Source organism: Euleptes europaea, chromosome 15 (assembly GCF_029931775.1).
Source record: "Euleptes europaea isolate rEulEur1 chromosome 15, rEulEur1.hap1, whole genome shotgun sequence".
Classification (NCBI taxonomy): domain Eukaryota; kingdom Metazoa; phylum Chordata; class Lepidosauria; order Squamata; family Sphaerodactylidae; genus Euleptes; species Euleptes europaea.
In genome coordinates this window covers 44064231-44079575 of record NC_079326.1, presented here as the reverse complement: position 1 = coordinate 44079575, position 15345 = coordinate 44064231, and positions in this window count along the sequence as shown.

The following is a 15345-nucleotide window of genomic DNA, read 5'->3' as shown; positions in this document are numbered from 1 at the left end:
GAATATGTCAACACTGTCTATAATGGTATTGTAACAGAACATTTAAGTGTATGTCTTGAGCCTTTTCAGAGAGGCAGCTAATAGGAGATGGAAGCCGGTTGTGAGGAAAAGAGGATTTGGGATACCCGAGGGCCTATGTGGGCATGAGGAGTAGGCTTTCATTGATGTCAAGGCCAGGACATGGGGAAGAATCCAAAAGAGGCAGAGTACAGGAAAGCACCAGCAGGGTAGTATTTTGAGGAACAAGCCAGGGTTCAGAGCCAATCCTCTGCACCATTGAGTGACCTTGCCTCTCTGTCCTGCTGCACCTCTCAGCAAGCATGCAAAGAGAGGGAGGAAGCATGGCACCCTTGGTCCTTATCCGTTAGGATCTTCTGAAAGGCAGCAAAAAAAATAGCTGCTCTGTATGGATTTGTGGGGGACTGAAGGCAGCATGGTAGGTAGAGCTCGATCTCGTCAGATATCAAAAGCTAATCAGTCTGGGTACTTGGAAGGGAGACTTCCAAGGAAGTCTCTGCAGAGGAAGGCAATGGCAAACCAACACTGCTTACTCATTTTCCTTGAAAATCCTACCAGGGATTGCCATAAGTCGGTGGCAGACTTGACGGCACTTTGCACTCACACAGGGATTTGTGAGCCAGCAAAAACAGAGTTGGCTGGCAACTGGTGGGAGACAAGGGGGGCAGAGACAGGGGAGATGTCACTTCCAGGCAAATACCTGGAAGTTACATCATTATGTCAGTGTGATACTCTAGGATTCCCTCAAACTCTATGGTTTTATGATAGAGTTTGGGGGAATCCTAGAGCATCGCATCAACATAGTGATGTCACTTCTTGGTTTGCACCAGAATTAGCATTGCACCATAGGGATACCTGGTAAGCCTGAGCAGGAAGTTCTTGACCCATAGGGTCCACAACCAATCTGAGAGTCACGATCTGTGGGTTAAAGATGACTGACTTATATGACCATCCTAATCTTTAAGCCCCAATCCTTTACATGTTTACCTGGAAGTAAGCCTCATTGAACAAAGTGAGCCTTTGGAGTAAACATGTATTTCAACAGAAGAATTAAGGTCACATTTGGGTGGGTGGTGCCTGCAATCATCACTGTGCTAAAGGAGAGAAAAAAGTAAAATAAAACAATGAATAACCAAACTAAATAATAATCAACCCCAGGGTAGACATGCTAAGAACTATTGTTTCATCCATTTGTGTCTGGGTCTTTGGCAATGCAAAGTGACCCCTTCTCTCCAGGTTTTGTGATTGCTTGGTACTTGATGTTGAACAATGGGATCCTGACAGGCAGTTTCTGATAAGCTTTGATGGACAGTATCTACTCCAAGTTCCTGTAATGTGTCACATTCATCTATCTGAGGGCAGAAAGAGGTAGTTTGTGTTTGCCCAAGGAAAGAGAACATGGTTCTAGTTAGTATGAAATGTATTATACATAGCTATCCTTTTATCAATCAGGATGCAAAATGGTATAATATAGCCCGATCTCGTCAGGTCTCAGAAACTAAGCAGGGTCAGTACTTGGATGGGAGACCACCAAGGAAGACTTTGCAGAGGAAGGCAAGGCAACAGCAAACCACCTCTGCTTAAGCACTGGCCTTGAAAGCCGTATGGGGTTGCCGTAAGTCAGCTGTGACTGGATGGCACTTTACACACACACAAGCTGTTGTACAGAGTAGCTAGGAACTGCACTGGTTACCATATCAAACTATCATAAACACCTCATTAAAGGAATGTTTGGTGTTGGAGGAGAGTGTTATGGATACCCTGGACCGCCAAAAAACCAAATCAGTGGGTTATAGATCAAATTAAGCATTAACTGATCCTAGAAGTTAAAATGACTAAATATCGTACTTTGGTCACATTATGAGAAGACAAGAGTCACTGGCCTTTCTTAAAACGCTGGGAAGCCTAACTAAACTGATAATTTAATTGAGGTTTGCTGGGAGAGGGTTGTGATTGTTGTGCCAGTGGGTGATTAAGGTTGATTGCTGCCTGAAAGCTTGATTGTTACCTTGTTAAGTGGGGTTGTTGTGATTGGAGCTTGTGTGAGCATTTAAATTCCAAGGCTCTTGCCCTGTGGCTCTTAGCCTGTGGATCGTAACTGGGGATCTGTAGGGTGAGTATAAAATCTTGTTATCTTGGCAGAGTAAATCTCTCCATCCAGTTGGAGTACCGAGCAACTTGAATATCTATGTGAATTAGATGCAGGGCAAGGAACTTCGGCACTCAGTTCTTATTTGGTACAGGAAGAGTGCAAGAGAGTAAAGGGCAGGGTTACAACACCAAAGAATAATATAATAATTAAATAAATAAATAAATAAATAAATACCAGTTATGAAGACAGAAAGCCAGCAGGGGTCGGGGCTATCCAGTGTGCTGCATGGAGTGTCACATGTATGATTAGCTGCCTGCTGGACAGACGTCGTGGGTGTATGCTCGGTGCAGGGAGCTCCTGGCTCTCAGGAAGCAAGTTCACTTCCTTGAGGTCAAGGTAGCTCAACTGGATGAGCTGAGGCAGGCAGAGAGAGAGGTGACTAAGGACTCTGGGGATGAAATAGTCACATCCCAGTCCCAAGGAGACAGCAACCTGCCAGTCACGGATGATGGAGCCCTTGGGGAAGGAGGCCATCTCACTGAGGTAGGGGGATGTAGTACCTTAGAAGGGACCTCTTCCTCGGTGGATGAACAGATATCCTGTCTTACGGAGGATATGCCTCAGAGGGGAGGGGGCTTCTTGTAGTGGGGGATTAAATCCTTAGGAATGTAGATAGCTGGGTTTTTGGCGGATGCATGGACCGCATGGTGACTTGCCTGCCTGGTGCGAAGGTTGCGGACATTACCCGTCATATAGGTAGTCTGGTAGATAGTGCTGGGGAGGAGCCAGTGGTTGTGGTGCATGTTGGCACCAACGACGTGGGGAAATGTAGTGTGGAGGTCTTCGAATCCAAATTTAGGTTGCTAGGCAGGAAACTAAAAGCCAGGACCTCCAAGGTAGCTTTTTCAGAAATGCTACCTGTTCCACGTGCAGGACCAGCTAGGCAGGCACAGTTGGTGAGTCTCAATGCGTGGATGAGACGGTGGTGTAGGGAAGAGGGCTTTAGATTTGTAAGGAACTGGGAAACATTTTGGGACAAGCCGGGCCTATACAAAAGGGATGGGTTCCACTTGAACCAGGATGGAACCAGACTGCTGGTGCATAATATAAAAAAGGTGGCAGAGCAGCTTTTAAACTGAACCTGGGGGGAAAGCCGACAGGAGCTGAGAAGCATCCAGTTCAGGCAAACTCAGTGCCTACGGACAAAGGGAAAATTGCTTCAGATTGCCCACATAGGAATTACTTAGGCATGAAAGGGAATGGGGAAAAATGATGGATAGCCACTTAAAGATGCCCAAAGGCACATGCCAGGCAAGTTGAAAGAGAGAAACAGTGTGGAGGTGTTTCTATGCTAATGCTAGAAGCCTCCAAGCAAAAATGGGGGAATTAGAGTGCATGGTTTTAAGAGAAAACATAGATATAGTGAGCATTACAGAAACCTGGTGGAGGGGAGAGAACCAGTGGGATACAGCCATCCCTGGTTACAAACTGTATAGAAATGACAGGGAAGGGCCTATTGGAGGGGTTGTTGCTATGTATATCAAGGAAGGCATAGTATCTAATAAGCTAGAGACCATAAAAAGGGCAGACTTGTCCACAGAATCCTTATGGGTGACAATTCCGGGCCCCAAAGGAGATTTAGTACTGGGGACGTTCTATCGGCCCCCTGACCAAATGGCTCAGGGTGATCTTGAGATGGAGAATGAAATTAGGGAAGCATGTAAAGGTAATGAAGTAGTAATAATGGGAGACTTCAACTTCCCTCATATTGATTGAATAAATGTATGCTCCAGTCAAGCCAAAGAGATAAAATTTTTAGACATCCTAAATGACTGTGCCCTCGAACAGTTGGTCATAGACCCAACCAGAGGGGAGGCAATCCTGGATTTAATACTCTGTGGTGCAATTCATTGACCAACATTTGCAGATGACTTCTGATGTTGTCTTGTATATTTGCGGTGATCATGTCATCTTTACTATCATCGACCAGTGCTTTTAATGTCACAAACGCAGAATAATCGTTTTCGCCTACCCATAATTGAAGTTTGCAAATAAAGGCACGCAGTTTATCTTCAAACATAAGAATGTTTCCCACACCCGCCCCTGCATTTTCCTTACTTGTTGTGCGCCGCTCCCCCGAGTCACCACCGCACGCCGCCGCGCTCTGCGCCCGCGAGCCGCCGCCATGCCCCCCGCGTAAATATTAATTTATTATGGGTTTATAACTTTCTTTCGCGGACCCCTGGTTTAGTTCTCGTGGACCCCTGGGGGTCCACGGACCCCTGGTTGGGAACCAGTGGTCTAGACAAACTGCAAACTAACAAGTCACAGGGACCAGACGGTATTCATCCTAGAGTTCTTCAAGAACTCACATGGGAAATTGCTGAAATTCTAACAAAGATATGTAATATGTCCCTTCGATCAGCCTCTGTACCAGAGGACTGGAGAATGGCCAATGTAACACCCATTTATAAAAAAGGTTCCAGGGGGGACCCAGGAAATTACAGGCCAGTTAGCTTAATGTCTGTTCCGGGTAAATTGGTGGAAAGCATTATTAACGATAGAATTGTCAAGCATATAGAAGGGCAAGGTCTGCTGGGCAAAACCCAACATGGCTTCTGTAAGGGTAGGTCCTGTCTCACTAACCTATTAGAGTTTTTTGAAAGCGTCAATAATCATGTGGACAGGAATGAGCCTGTGGATATTGTGTATTTGGATTTCCAAAAAGCTTTTGACAAAGTCCCCCACCAAAGACTGCTAAGCAAACTTCATAGTCATGGGATAAGAGGACAAGCCCTCCTACAGATTGAGAACTGGCTGAAAAATAGGAAGCAGAGAGTAGGAATCAATGGTCAGTTCTCCCAATGGCGGGATGTGAGCAGTGGGGTGCCTCAGGGATCTGTTTTGGGACCAGTGCTCTTCAACCTGTTCATCAATTACCTGGAGTTGGGGTTAAACAGTGTAGTAGCCAAGTTTGCAGATGACACCAAAATATTTAGGGTGGTTAAAACAAAATCGGACTGTGAAGAGCTCCAAAAGGATCTTTACATACTGGAAGAATGGGCATTAAAATGGCAAATGAGATTCAATGTGAGTAAGTGTAAAGTGATGCATATTGGGGCAAAAAATCCCAACTTCACATATACACTGATGGGGTCTGTGCTGGCAGTGACAGACCAAGAAAGGGATCTTGGGGTGGTAGTGGAAAGCTCAATAAAGATGTCAAGCCAGTGTGTGGCTGCTGTAAAAAAGGCAAAGTCCATGCTGGCCATAATTAGATGAGGAATAGAAAATAAAACTGCTGATATCATACTGCCCTTGTACAGATCTATGGTGAGACCACACTTGGAATACTGTGTACAGTTCTGGTCACCACACCTAAAAAGGGATATTACAGAGCTTGAGAAGGTGCAGAAAAGAGCAACCAAAATGATTAGGGGACTAGAGCAACTGTCCTATGGGGAGCAGTTAAGAAGCTTAGGGCTGTTTAGCTTGGAAAGAAGGCAGCTAAGGGGAGATATGATAGAGGTCTATAAAATTATGCATGGTTTGGAGAGAATGGACAGGGAGAAGTTTTTCTCCCTCTCCCATAATACTAGAACACGGGGTCATCTGCTGAAGCTGGAGGGTGAGAGATTCAAAACAGATAAAAGGAAGTATTTTTTCACACAACACATAGTTAAATTGTTGAACTCCCTGCCCCAGGATGTGGTGATGGCTGCCAGCTTGGAGGGCTTTAAGAGAGGAGTGGACATATTCATGGAGGAAAGGGGTATTCATGGCTATTAGTTAGAATGGATACTAGTCATGCTGCATACCTATTCTCTCTAGTATCAGAGGAGCATGCCTATTATTTTGGTTGCTGTGGAACAGAGGCAGGATGGTGCTGCTGCAGTCGTCTTGTTTGTAGCTTCCTAGAGGCACCTGGTTGGCCACTGTGTGAACAGACTGCTGTACTTGATGGGCCTTGGTCTGATCCAGCAGGGCCTTTCTTATGTTCTTATGAGAAGATAATCATGCTAGGAAAAGTTGATGGAAGCAGAAAAAGAGGAAGACCCAACAAGAGATGGATTGACTCAATAAAGAAAGCCACAGCCCTCAGTTTGCAAGACCTGAGCAAGGCTGTTAAGGATAGGACGTTTTGGAGGACATTGATTCATAGGGTCGCCATGAGTTGGAAGCGATTTGACAGCACTTAACACACATAACACACAATGTCATTTCATTATTTCCACTGATCAGAAAGAGAGCTGGGAGTCCCAAAACTGGATGTTAAGAGCCCCTTTCGCTCCAGCTGCTGAGGCCACAGATGCCCTTTTCCCTTCCTCCCATAAAATATAAATGAAGTAAATACAAACAGAGCACAAGACATTTCCTTTTTAAATGCTATTTCAAGAGACAAACATAGTCTCTGTTTAAGCAAACTTTAAGTCTTGCTTACAAAGCAGGTAGTTGCATCTAATGAAATATTGGTGCTAAAAAAACCCAAAAGCCTACATCACCCTTTCCAAAAAAAGAAACCTTTAATATTCTGTCTTATGAAACAAGCCTATACTTTACACACATTTCTTGGAAGTGGCATAGTTTTATTTCCAGTTCCTCCAAAATTACAGCCACTCTTCTTCTTTCCGAGTCAAGGCAATCACTCCAGGCCCTTTGAAAATGATGAGCGACTGAAACAGACAGAGGTTCAAGATGGCAAAGAGCTTCATTTATCAGGTCATAAGTGTAATCATAGATTCAAAATATCTGTCTTTCACGCCTTTCAAGGGCAAGCAGACAATTTAGCTTGTTGAAGGAAGAGCTGCTGTGGTGAGAATCCTAATGCTACCTTCAGGACGAGAACTCTGAAAAAAGTGAGGGAAGATGAGACAACTGCATGTCTTTGCCTCTGAAGACTAACATTTATCCCATGAAATCTTCATTCCCACCCCCCCAGGTCATAATCTTATATGCTATAAAACAGCATGGTGTAGTGGTTAAGAGCGGTGGACTCTAATCTGGAGAACTGGGTTTGATTCCCCACTCCTCCACATGAGCAGCGGACTCTAATCTGGCGAACCTGGTTGGTTTCCCCACCCCTCCACGTGAAGCCAGCTGGGTGACCTTGGGCTAGTCACAGTTCTCTCTGAACTCTCTCAGCCCCACCTACCTCAAAAGATGTCTGTTGTGGAGAGAGGAAGGGAAGGAGGTGGTAAGCCGGTTTGATTCTCCTTAAAAGGTAGAGAAAATTGGCATATAAAAATGAACTCTTCTTCTTTTTCTTCAATATGAGGAATGTCTAAGGAATAATATGACCAGGGCTGGCATTGGTATACCCTCAGAGGGGCAGCTGCCAGGGCCCAGGGCTTCTGGCAGGGCCTGCTGCTGCAAGCATGCCCTGCTTTGCTAGCACTCCACTGCCCATGCCACCCTGATGCACGCACTGCGCAGTGCCACTGGGGAAAGTTCTGCAGGCAGCTGTGAACATGGGCAGTGGAAGTACTTGTGAGCAAATAAGGGAAGGAACATAAGAACATAAGAAGAGCCCTGCTAGATCAGCTGCATGCTGCCGGGGTGAGTCCAGCCCCCTATAATGGCAGCGCTGCCTGCTTCTCCCGCCATCAGCTGCATGCTGCCGGGGTGAGTCCAGCCCCCTATAATGGCAGCGCTTCCGGACCTGAGCAGCGACACCAGGTTCGTCACACTGACAAACTCGTTCCCCCTGCAGCCGCCCGGGTCCCATTGCCCCCTTTTAAAGTCAGGGCGGGGCGAAGCAGCACGGGTGGAAGCACAGGTCACCTCAGGTCCTGTGCTTCCTGCTTCTCCCGCCATGCCACCATTTCGCAGCGGCAGGGGAAAGGGCCCGCTGCCAGCCTGCCTAACGCTGCCGCTGGACCCTACCACCTGCGGAGCGGGCTCAGGCCCCGCTCCCAGCCCAGTCTACCAAATTGGGCCTTCTGGCGAGTCGGGGCCCACTGTTTTTGAGTCTTTATACTTTGTAGTATCCTGAGTCCTTCTAAGAGACCAGAGAGTGCCATTCATCTATCCCTTTCACACTTTTAAGGGAACAATCTCTATTACTTCCTTGTCCATGAGGACCCTTTGATGACTTGGGAAACAAAATCCCTGTCCAGGATCTAACCCTGAAGTAATTACATCTGCAAATATATCCTTGAAACTAAAAATACCTCTGGGCAAGGATGAGCTATCATGCACTCTTAATATCAAAACAGATAAGACGCTGGAAGATTTACGAGTGGGTCCTTGTAGCATTTTTAAAGTACAGGGCTCAGGCTAGGGGAAGGGGAAGAGCAAGTTAGATCCCCCCCCCACATGTAGTTTTGTAGTTTGAATCCACCCTGGTTCCTGTGCTGTTATAAATCCTCAAAGGGGGAAAAAGATGGGGCAGCCTTTTCCTTTTAAAGCTAGTAGCACATCGGAAGTGTCAGTTTCAATCAGTGAAACCTGGTGGGTGGAAGAATTAAACACATCACCCCGGCCTTAATCTGAATTAGGCTGTCAGGAGCTAGGCAGAGTAAACATATTACATCTGTTCTGCAGTTACTCCACTGACTATTGATTCGTTCCTGAGTTCATTTCAAGGTGCCGGGCTGGAATCCATACATTTGCAGGACTCCTTCTCCAGATGTGCTCTTCAGCAATGGCTTCGCTCATCTGGGCAAGGTCTTTTGAAAGTGCTACCCTGCAAACAGCTGGCCAATGTCTGTCTGTACCTGAGTGATTTCTGCCCATACCTTTATTATTTATTTTATTCTATTTATATCCCCCCTCCCCAGCCAAAGGCCGGGCGCAGAGTGGCTCACATAATATCTCAACGTCTACATATATTAAAATGGAATAAAACATTTAAAACAGCAATTAAAACCTCCCTATAAAATCCTTATTAGCATAAAAATATCCGATGGAGCCCCCCAGATTGTAACATAGAGTTACAGCGGGGCAAACAGATGAATAGACCCCGCCCCACAGGTGATAAAGAACGGCCCCTAAGAATGGTTCCCCCTGACCTCTCTTTCTGCTAAACAATCATTCTTTGCTCTCTAAAAAACTCAAATAAAATATCAGACTCAAAATGAATAATGTAAACTGGATATGTTTATGTAGACCAGAACAATGTGCATGGATTTACTGGTTTGTGTGATTAATTTTTCAGGAATAATTTGACTTCTGGTGGAAAATATTATGAATATAATCCTCATCCAAGCTGGTTAGAGCATGTCCCCAATTCATGACAGAATTCAACTTGTCAGGTACCCTCATATTTTTAGTTTTTGACAACCCACCTGCAAAACTCTTGAAAACCAATAATGTTGTACAATAGTTTCACTAACAAGATTATCAGTTTTGTGGAGCTTTCAAGGAACTGACAGGTCAAAATGAGCTACCTGTTTCCTATTCTGTTGGAACCAACAGAAATATAGTCATTTACAGGCTATTGCAGGTGAAAATAAAATGTGTGGACATTTCCATTGATCAGGTTAGTGGAAAATATCAATGTATGAGCTATTATGAGACAAAGTGTTTAGTAGCTGTTAGTGATTACAGGAGATATCAAGCACAGATACATGAAGCTCAGGTGGAGAATGCTTGGATCTGTTCAATAAATATCCCTTATTTCATTACTTTCTGAATACCTCTTTGATTATCTAATACTGTCTAATGACTCCTGCTTTAAGGAACGTGTTAGATTTTTTAAAATTTCCTTTATTTTATTTTCAGGAAATAATCCATGTATCTAATAGCCAAGTGCTGGGCCCTATATTAGTATTTTTGTTTTGTTTTTAACTCTAGGCTATGATGTAGGGTTTCACAAACACCTAAGAACTTCCAGCTTCACAGAATACCCTTTTTTATTTAAAAAGGGGGTAAAATAATCTTTAAAACATTAAGAATATGGGCAGATTCCCCTCCAAAAACCCAATTTGGGTGGTGTTTTGAGTTGCCATAACAACCCAAAATGGCGCCCAACATTGTGGGAACAACCAAAAACACCAGGAACCGGAGGAGGAAGGGAGGCAAGAAAGAAGTGGAGCCAGACTTAGTGGAGGGGAGGAGGGAATGGAGCCAGACTCAGAAGCAGGAAAGCAGGAACTGGTGGGGAAATAGGTCTTACTACTGAGTCCCCCTTTTGTAGATAACTGATTTCAAGGTTAACAAGTATATGATTGCCCTGACTGGGATGGCCAAGGCTTACGGTTGCCAGGTCTCTCTTTGCACCGGCGGGAGGTTTTTGGGGTGGAGCCTGAGGAGCGCAGTGTTTGGGGAGGGGAGCCACTTCAATGCCATCGAGTACAATTACCAAAGTGGCCATTTTCTCCAGATGAACTGATCTCTATCAGCTGGAGATCAGTTGTAATAGCAGGAGATCGTTAGCTAGTATCCGGAGGTTGGCAACCCTACCAAGGATAGCCCAATCTCATCAATATCTCAAAAGATAACCAGGGTCAGCCCTGGTCAGTACTTGGATGGGAGACCACCAAGGAAGTCTAGGGTTGCTATGCAGCTGCAGGCAATAGCAGACCACCTCTGTTCATCTCTTACTTTGAAAATCCTAAGGGGGTCACCTTAAGTTGGCTGTAACTTGATGGCACTTTCTACCACCAATATATGATTTCTTGTGTATGATTTCCAATTACCAAAGCGGCCATATTCTCCAGGGGAACTGATCTCTATCGGCTGGAGATCAGTTGTAATAGCAGGAGAGCTCTAGCTACCCAGAGGTTGGCAACCCTACCAAAGCTAGCCCAATCTCATCAAGATCTCAGAAGATAACCAGGGTCAGCCCTGGTCAGTACTTGGATGGGAGACCACCAGGGAAGTCGACGGTTGCTACGCAGCAGCAGGCAATAGCAAACCACCTCTGTTCATCTCTTGCTTTGAAAATCCTAAGGGGGTCACCATAAATTGGCTGTAACTTGATGGCACTTTCTACCACCAATATATGATTTCCTGTGTTTGGTCACCGTACTTAATTTGAAACACAGCTGATATTCACCTATTTACAGTCCTAGATGGGTCAGCCAGGGCCCCAAGAAGAAAATCTTATGCTCAAAGTGCATAAGTAAAGAAATGCTGGATGTGGCACTTTTTGAAGATTCTGCCCCAGTTCCTGGTTGTCCTTTAAAATTAGGGTTGCCAGGTCCCTCTTTGCCACCTGCAGGAGGTCTTGTGGGCGGAGCCTAAGGAGGGTGGGGTTTGATTCAATGCCATAGAGTCCAATTGCCAAAGTGGCCATTTTCTCCAGGTGAACTGATCTCTATTGGCTGGAGATCAGTTGTAATAGCAGGAGATCTCCAACTAGTACCTGGAGGTTAAACCAAATAGCAGTATTGGCTATGAAAAATACAGAAAACTACAATGTGAACAGCGTTGCTTTGTTGTCAATTGAATACTATTCAAAAATACATTCAAATACAATCATATAATACAATGTGCAGTTCTTACACCATTACATGAACAGAGCTGTAGTATTCTCAATACAGAAGTGAAGAGAATTAAAGTCCAAGTCCATGCCCAGAACTCCTTGAAATGGAGAGGAATGATCAATCCCAGGGAGATTGACTTCTCTTTACAGCAGGCTAATCTGTTTGTTGTGTGCTAGTACCTGGAGGTTGGCAACCCTGTTTAAAATACCAGCATGATCTAGACAGGCTTCTTTGGAGGGAGCCTGAAATAAGCACCCCAGTACTGAGATATAAGGTCCAAGTGCACATTATCACACATAAGGAGTTACTGCTAGCCTTCCATCACTCGACTTCTCTTCCTGGTAATGGCCAGTTTAACAAGATAGACGTCGCTGCATTGTGCATTTCCCTGCCCCAGCCTCAGATCATTCATTGGTTGTGAGAGGGAAGGGAAGGTGAAAGAGGAGACACAGTGCTGCATAATTACACTAACTCACATCTTTTGCAAAGTCAGATGTTGCCAGGAAGAGAGGGAAAGAGCCAGGGAGCCGCCCCCTCTTCCTGGAGCCTAAGGGAACTGGGATATTACAGGCAACCTTTTGCATGATGTCATCGTTTCAATTACATTCTTGCCTCCTCGAAGACCGAAAAGCTCAAGATCTTCCCGCAGGGGCCTGAATGCAAAGCAAACACAGAGCCCATAATCCCTGAGCTTTGAGGGGGGAACCGTGGAAGCCGGCTGCATAAATGTAAAGCGTTTCATCCCTTTTTGCTGCTGTTTCTATTGAGAAACATCAAAACGTTTCCGCTGAAGCAGTAAATGCCATTTATAGAATTACGGGGATTTCTGATGTTCCGTTCAGCAAAAGAGGATTAATTTCTCTCTCGTTCACTCACTCGCGTGCGCACGTACAGACACCTTTTCCTGTTTACTTTCCACTCAGGAAATAAATCAAGGAACTTTCACACTGCTAATGTGCTCAAAATCCCCCCCCCCCCAACACACACAAAAATTGTATTTTGGGGTGTATTCATACTTAAAACCAAATTGTGTTGTGTCACCGGCTAGAAAAAATGTCCCACAGAAACCTGTTTGTGATGGCAGAAGACATTGTGGGTGAAAACGCATGGTCGCTTTAGCCTCCTTTATTCCCTGTTTCAGCCAAGATTCAGCCAGGACCCTTCTTGCAAGAACCCCCAGGTTTTGTAAAGATTGGATCGGGGGGGCTGAGATATGGGCCCTGAAAGGGGTCCCCCCTCCTTAATGTGCATCTCTGACAATGGGGGTTTGCAATTAGCAGAGCTTGCCGCCCACACCCAAAGCTCCCAGCCCCGACAAACAGCTGAGCTGCGGGGAGCAAGGGTGGGGCAGGTGCAAAGAAGATGGAACAGAAGACATCCACAGTAAGACCCGTTTTAGGGCTTTTCTCTATACTTTTTCCCCTGTGTGTGTGTGTGTGGGGGGGGAAGCAGTCTGTGTGTGTGTGGGGAGGGAGCAGTTTCTGTGGATGGGGGGGAAGCCAAAGGGGGCTTTCGCCCATTCTGCCTTGGGGGTGTGTGCCCCCTCGAGTCTCTCTCTCCCTGGTTTGAGGGGGGGGGGCTTCAGTTGTGTGTCCTCAGGTTTTCCCTCATTCATAAGATCTGTTAAGTCTATTTTGATGCTTGCTCAAAACTGGTTTTCAAATTGTGTCTTAAAGAATGCATTTTCCTGGTCCCGAGTCCGATGCAAAAGGGGAAATTCCACCCCCTCCTGCTCCTTTAGCGTGCCTCTGTCCCTTTCCATGGTTTGCAAACTCCCAGGCGTCACGTGTTGCTTTGCATGGTTGCAAACGTGTTGCTTTGCATAGTTTGCATGGTTGCAAACGTGTTGCTTTGCATGGTTTGCAAACTTCTTCGCACCTGCCCCGCCCTTGCTCCCCGCAGCTCAGCTGTTTGTCGGGGCTGGGAGCTTTGGGCGGCAAGCTCTGCTAATTGCAAACCCCCATTGTCAAAGATGCACATTAAGGAGGGGGGACCCCTTTTGGGGCCCATATCTCAGCCCCCCCGACCCGATCTTTACAAAACCTGGGGGTTCTTGCAAGAAGGGTCCTCTGAAGCTATGCTGAAAGTTTCGGACCTCTACCCCCAAAAATGCCCCCCCGGAGCTGCGGAAAGGCGCAATTGTGTTTTTAATGGCTTTATTCGGCCAAATTTTCCCCCGAACTCTAGATCTCATGCCAAATTGCATGGACCCAAAGTGGGGGAGTTCGGACTTTGGCATTTCCCAAATAAAAACGGGCCAAATTTTGCCGAATCCGAATTTTACAGATTTTTTTTTCAACAGCCCTAGAGCAAGCAGCCAAGCCTGGGTAAGTCATGCAAATCAGGTGATAGTGTTGCCCAGTAGTTGCTGCTGTACCTGGCCACAATGAGTCCTCTCTTGAAGACCAAAACAGCCCCGGAAAGGGCTCTGCCACCTCCCCTGCATTTAACTGAAACAAACCGAGGCAAGGAGGCTGGCAAGACTGTTGTGGTTGCCTAGCAATGGTCATTGAGGGCATCCGTTTCTTAAAGCTACAGGCTCTGCTTCTATTATTTTGGAAGGGTTTAACTCCCCAATGTTTTTTGTTTGGTTTTTTATTTCAGTTTTTTTCTGCTAACCTGGGGCTTTTCTCAGGTTTGCAGAAAGATCTGTCTTATCTGTTCATGGCTCCAATCTCTGGATTTAAGTATCCACAGATTTGGCCATGTTGAGAATTAGATATATTGATTGTTGTGTTGATGGAATAATGTCAGGAGCTCTGGACACGTGAGAGGAGTCCATAATGTGGATTCCTCTAATGCCAGCACTATCTTCTTGAAATGGAAACTATGCCACTTAATAGACCCCTCCTACATGATGCACAGCTCAGGACATTAGCAGAAGAAGCCATTTTACAGTTGCTCTTAAACTATGCATAGTAATGTAAGAACAGGTCTCAAGCAATAATGTAGTGAAGGAGTAGGATCTGGGATACCCAGTTTCAAATCCCTACTCTGTCGTGAAGGTCTCTGGGTGATCTTGGACTAGTCACTTGTTCTCAACCTAGCCTACCTCACAGGGTTGTAAATGGCAAAACAGCTATATGATCTGAAGAGTGTACCTACCTCACAGGGCTGTTGGTTTAAACATAACATGGAACAGGGAGAATTTTGTGATAAGTCACTTTGGGTCCCTGTTGGGGGAAAATGTGTGTTATGAATAATATCCACAGAACAAAATTAAACTGGCACAAAACTAATACCTAGAATCATAGAATCATAGAGTTGGAAGGGACCACCAGGGCCATCAAGTCCAACTCCCTGCACAATGCAGGAAATTCACAACTACCTCCCCCCTCCACACCCCTAGTGACCAGAAGATGGCCAAGATGCCCTCCCTCTCATCATCTGCCTAAGGTCACAGAATCAGCATTGCTGACAGATGGCCATCTAACCTCTTCTTTAAAACCTCCAGGGAAGGAGAGCTTACCACCTCCAGAAGATGCCTGTTCCACTGAGGAACCCCTCTAACTGTTAGAAAATTCTTCCTAATGTTTAGATGGAAACTCTTTTGATTTAATTTCAACCCATTGGTTCTGGTCCAACCTTCTTGAGCAACAGAAAACAACTCAGCACCCTCCTCTATATGACAGTCCTTCAAGTACTTGAACATGGTTATCATATCCCCTCTCAGTCTTCTCCTCTTCAGTCTAAACATACCCAGCTCCTTCAACCTTTCCTCATAGGACGTGGTCTCCAGACCCCTCACCATCTTTGTTGCCCTTCTCTGGACACGTTCCAGCTTGTCTACATCTTTCTTAAGATAAG